Source organism: Spermophilus citellus, assembly GCF_964194105.1.
Source record: "Spermophilus citellus genome assembly, chromosome: 13".
NCBI classification, from domain to species: domain Eukaryota; kingdom Metazoa; phylum Chordata; class Mammalia; order Rodentia; family Sciuridae; genus Spermophilus; species Spermophilus citellus.
Window position 1 is genome coordinate 86,278,447 of NC_138193.1, and position 6,000 is coordinate 86,284,446.

General features: G+C 40.4%; 1 protein-coding gene across 4 annotated transcripts in view; it reads right to left on the reverse strand.

Annotated features, from left to right (window-relative positions):
* Positions 1–3,902, reverse strand: part of RMDN2 (regulator of microtubule dynamics 2) — a 102,428-nt gene extending 98,526 nt beyond the window's left edge. Inside the window, exons 1-2 of one of the 4 annotated variants that reach the window (XM_081264091.1) lie at positions 3,784–3,902; positions 1,645–1,798 (exon numbers count right to left, since the gene is read on the reverse strand). The gene's annotated coding sequence lies outside the window, so the exon portion shown is untranslated. Of the gene's footprint in view, positions 1–1,644; positions 1,799–3,508 lie in introns of all 4 variants that reach the window. The other 3 variants (XM_081264090.1, XM_081264092.1, XM_081264089.1) reach the window with 3 other exon arrangements.
* Positions 3,903–6,000: the final 2,098 nt, after the last annotated feature.

The window sequence follows — 6,000 nt, forward strand, 5'->3', positions numbered from 1 at the left end:
AATGGCTCTTTTTAGATTTGTTATACTGCACTACATACATGATCACAGCAATTGCCCTATTTGGATGTTCTACCTCATTGTTGGCTGAAAGGTTAATGAGAAGGACCAACTGTGAAACAGTATTCTAGAAATTACTTCAGATGTCAGTGAATATTATCTTGAAGAGGTTTTAGGTTTATCTCCTAAATCAAGAATTCCAGAGAAAGTCTTGCAACTTTAAGCTGGCCTGAATGACAGATCATTTTGCCTGGGATTAGATACATTTACCTACTTGGTATTGTTACAGAGCTGGGGACTTCCTGGAAACTAAGACAACGTGAAGACTCCTGTTCAAACCCTGATTCTTGTGATCAACTCAGAAAGATTTCAGAAATGTCACTCAGAGAAACAGGAATGAATTTATTTAAAGAACAGGCAAAGGGAAAGGGATCACTGTAAAAGGAGAGTGGGTCGTCTCAGATAGGAGAGGAACAATGTGTCTCTCTTGCACTTCAGTTTTATTGGGGATTCCATAGAAGTTTCTACAGAGTCCCACATTAGGATGACATCAAGACTTTCAAATCCCCACTGCCAGGACAACTGTAGGTCACCTTGGCCCATGCTGACCAGTCCTAATTGGATTCTTAACCTTAAATTCTTATGGTTAGAAGGAATTACCCTAACCATCTCCTGAGTTTCAGTATCTAGTCACAAAAGTCTCTCCATTCAAGGTAACTTGAGTTCCTCTTATCAACATTACTGTGGGCCTGCAATTCTCCTGTAGTTAACAGGTAGTTTGGTGAGGAATGTGACATAGCCTGTCCACTCAGACCAGGCAGAGTTGCAGGTAAATTGCTTCTTGGAAAAGAAAGCATGTGGGGGTTAGCACAGTGGACCCATTTTATAGCTTTTTTTCCCTTAACCTCATGTTCCTGTCATTTGCATCTATCTGTCCCCTAACAGTATAATTGGGAATTTATAAATCTAACTATCTGCCTATTCCCATAATATCAAGAAGAAATGCCAACAGCATATTTCAATCAATCTGTAACTTCAGCTGAAATTATAGGTAATTATTAGTTGTTATTTCCACAAAACATTATACTGTATCAGAAATTTACTTGGAAGATTATTGCAAAAAAGCAATAGATCTAAGAAAAGCCACTATATACCTACAACTTACATTTACATCACAGTTAATAATAATGTATCAAGGTTGATCATCTTTTTTTTCAATAAAAAGATCAATGGTGGTGGTGTAGTTCACTAGTACAGTGCATGCTTAGCATGTACAAGATCCTGGGTTAGAGCCCCACCCCCAAACTACATACAAGATAAAGTCAGGATGTCCATATGCTGGTCTAGATGACTACTAAAAAGATCTTTCCTATACTTACTGCATTTTTTTGTCCATTCCTCTATTGTTTCTTTGAACTTTACATTAATAAACAGTTTGGTTTTAAAAGTTTTTTTTTTCATTTCATAAGTAACTAGATGTGAAAATCTCCCTAGGGTAAAAACCTTATCCCTGAGACAGAACCACCTTTAAACATATGAGGAATGTACTTTGCTTAACCTTTCTTTAGTAATTACACCACTTTCAAATTATCTGCTGGAGGCAGAGTAAAACAAAAGTCAAGTCCTGCCAGGAGTGGTGGTACACACCTGTAATCTCAATGACTTCAGGAGGTTGAAACAGGAGGATCACAAATTCAAGTCCAGCCTGAGTAATTCAGTGACACCTTGTCTTAAATAAACAATAAAAAGGTCTGGAGATGTAGCTCAGTATACAAAATACCTTTGGCTCAATCTTCAGTAACTACAAAAATATATAAATAATAATAGTACTATTATTATTTTGCTGATAAGCAAGCTGAGGCACCAGCAACTACCAAGTCATTTACCCTGAGGGTCATCCAACTAGGAAGTGGAAAATGTCACCCTTAACATCCTGTGAGGAAACTCCCTGGATGCACCTAGCTGAATGCTGAAGATTCAGAAAGCATCAACAAGGACATGAAGGAGAATGCTGACTGCGCAGAGATGTCCATAGGTGAAATGACTTCAGAATCATGAAATTTAGCTACGGAAAAAACTAGAATCAATAGAGCTGGTATTTGTTTTAAATAACTACAATTATAAACAAATAGTTTAAGCTATGTTTGAATTTTATATCACTATAAAATCAATGTGCTTTTACACCAATAATTTGAAAAATGACACTAATTAAAAATACTGAGATACAAAAGTAATAACCAGAATACTTCTTGCTTTAAGTATAATTTCAAAGATTGTATGAAGACATTTACATAGCTTTTTCATTTTCATTAGTGTAATTACTTCTATTATAGAATAAAAATACAATAATTAAGAATTTCACTGAGCAAACTTCAGAGCTCTAATATTTTAATACTCAGGTGCAAAGTACTGTTAATGTTACAATGTTAAAATTTTAAGGCAGTAATACCAGAAAATTAGACTTATTTTAATATAAATTACTGGCATCTAAAATTAGTACTTAATCCAAGGTTACAGAATCGTCTAGTAAAATGAGAATTCTAGTGAAACGATAAATCAAAATGTTGCTAAAGAAAACTAGAACATGAAAATATGCTTTCTGAATAAAATTATTTCATTTTCAACTTTTAATTTTTAGACATGAAAATTATGCTTTACCACATAACTATAATAATGCTTACAGTACATATCTAGTGTGTGTGTGTGTGTGTGTGTGTGTGTGTATATATATATATATTCCTGTAATTCATCAGCTGATCCTTAGTGGAAAAAGTATAAAATGCCCTGATAAACTCGGAAAATCAATGAAGACTTTTGCAGTAAGGTTAAAGAAAAAGTAATGTCTGATAGACCAACCTGAGGTTTAAGTTTCCCAAGGGAACTGCCCTGAGACCTTGAATAAGTGATCAGATTCTGATGCGACCCAGAAAACTCGGTTTACTTTCAAAGTGAATTCTACTACTCATTTGTCATCAGCTTTTCATGGTCTTACTTAGTTAGAATTTATTTTAAATTTAGGGATCCCTGGCGTTTGGCTTATTTGCAAATGTCAGTTGTGATATCCTGGCCTTCGTTTTTGTGCCAAGCAGGCAAAGAATCTGCATTTCAGGGGGGGAAAGAAACGCAAACAAAACGCAACGCTGGCGCTAGGTGGCGAGGAAAGATCCGCCACCGCGATGAGCGCCCGGCTTGTCTCTGCTGGAACTTGGCGGCTCGCAGGGACCCGCCAGGCTGCGGGGACATGGGGCCCACTCCCCCGACCCTGGGGTTAATGCGTGGAAAGGCCGGCCACTTCCCGGAGGCCGCTTCTGAGGCTTGGGCTCCGCAAAAACTGCGTTTGGAAACCCGAGCCCAAGGTTCTCCTGCTTCAGGAACAGACAGCAGCCAGGCCCAAAATAGCGACCCCGGAAGTGCAGTCGCCGCTGCCGGAAGTACTGCCGCTGCCTCCTCACGTCCCCGACCGCGTCGGCCCCGGTCCGCCCAGTAGCCCCTTCCCCTCTTCACTACGCACCTGCGTTCGCTACGCGGAGCTGTCTGCGGTCCGCCGGCCGCCTACCCGGGCCTGCGGGCGGGTGGGGAGCAGCCGGCAGACGGCGGCGCCCGTGGGTCCCACGGTTCAGCACCGCGCCGCCGTGTCCTGACCCAGAAAGTCTAGGCGCCGGGGGAGGAGTCCGTGGCTGCTCGGCCCGCGGCTCCCGCCTCCGCCCGCCCGGACTTCTCACCCGGGACGAGTGCCCCGCGTGCTTTCCACCGTGGCGCTCCGCCCGGCCTTCACCCGCACAGTACCTTGCGGCTCCAGTCACTTCGTCCCCTCTCCTGACTTGCCACCCGAGTTCAGGGCCACCGCGCCTGCTCCCCGGCGTCCCCTTCTGCCATCACTGCCTCCAAACTCACCCCGACTCTGCTTCCTTCCAACTCCCAAACCTTCCCTCCCTCTCCCCGGTGTTGTCCCCTTTTAGGCATAACCTTGAACCCTATTCTGCATGGCAAACAAACGTCACAGTTTGCATCTATTGCAAATGGTGTCCACAGCCCCTTTTCCTTAACTTCACTGTAACTCACATTCTTTTTTAATGAGCAAAATTCCCAATCTCTTCGTCCTCGCACCAGTCCGAGTCGCCTTTAGATAAAAATCACTTAGCTTCTCAAATGACCATGGTTCAAGGTTCTGCCCAACTTCAGTTTCTGTGGTTTGTAAAATGAGAATAATATGGCAAACTTAAATATTGCTCACACGCCCCTTTTGTATTGCCCTCAACCTTGAGCATTATTGATTTAAGCTTAGACTTGTATTGAAAACTTATTTTAATTACTAAATCCCCCACCAATATACTGAACAGAATAAAAAATGGGTACACTCCTGTTTATAAAAACAAAAACCAAACTTCCCCATAAGGATTCTTCAGAAGACTGATTGTACAATCCGTATTCACAGATGGAAATTGGGGATTGTATGTGTATGTAATTTATTTTTTAGCTTTAAGCAAACTGCATCGAAGCCTAGCCACATTTTATTTAAAGAGCAGACTAATATTTATGTTCTCAGATTCGAAACTAGTAAAACATTTCTTTACAGGGAACCACTTTAACTCCTGTTTTATGATGGTTTGCAAAGAAAATTTCCATCTAATGTCGGTATTTTCTTTATTTAACCAGGGTACAGTATAATGTAAACCTGTGTGGAGTGATAGTTTCTTCTTTAGAGATTTGAATACAAAAGAAACTGTACTCTCTCTTCAGTAATACTAGGAAGGATTTTTGTTGTTGTTGTTGTTGTTTTGTTTTGTTTTGTTTTTAAGACTTAAAAGACAATTTAAGCATTTCCAGGTCACTGCTGCAGCCTCTCACACAGCACAAAAGAGGCTTATAACAAAAATGTGGAGTGCAGGCTGAGCGATTGTGTCAGCTCTTCTCTGAGAGGGAAATAGTGATGCCAGCTGATACTTGATCTTCAAGTATGGAGAAATAATTGGAGTTTTCCTCTTTTCCTATATAACATCTGTTCCTGCCTCCTAAATACCTATGAATCTATTTCTTAAGCAGTAAGAATTATCTGAGGGGTAGAAACTCAGAAACTGATAGCCATTATACATGGCAAAGTTAAATAGCAAAGAGTCATTGTCTTGGTCAGGCACTGTAGTAAGAGTGGCAAAATATGACTCCACCCCTAACAGGAGTATTTGATCTAAAAGGAACATCTAAAGAAAAATAAAAACAAAACACTAAGAATCTCAGGTTGCTGTTACTCATCACAACCAACACAGCATTACAATCATTTGTCAGGAATGACTACTGGCCCTTCTGAGTTTGTCTCACCTCCATGTCTAATTTTCCCCCTTCCATTTCCGCCAGCCTATACCTACAACCAAGCTACCTGATCTTCCCTTCACAAGCTGTGTCCTATTCACCTTTGTGTTTGGAATACCCTGCTCCTTGCCACCTGTTAATTCATCTACTTAGATCTGCTTCCCTGGAGAAGGTACTGTGCACATTTCCCTTGGCCCCTTAAGAAGTATTTATTCATGCCTCATTGAAACTTTTGTGCAAAGACATGGAATTTAAACAAATGCAACACCCCCACATATACTGTTCTTCAGCATGCGTCATGTACACTGTGTAATTTCTGCTCACCAGTGACTACTATGTCCATGACACTGTGCCCATCTTCAAGGCAAGGAAGGAGGTAATATTTAACTTTATCTTCCCAGCGCTTGGCACAACCTGTATTCTCTTTGTAGTAGGTAAATATTTGAAAACATTTCTTTGAAAGTAATATATACTCTTGAGGGAAAAACACTTAGAAAATTCATAGTCCTTCGGGTAATAGTAATGTGTCAAAGACTTGCATTTTGCTTTGTTATGTTTTTGTTTCTGGGGTTTTATCTGAATAGTTCTATTTCCAGGAGGCAATTAAGTTAGTTTTTGCCCTCCAACAGCTCCCAATATACCATATAGTTAACTTTCTGTATTATAAGTCTTTGTTTATTTCTAAATCCTTTAATC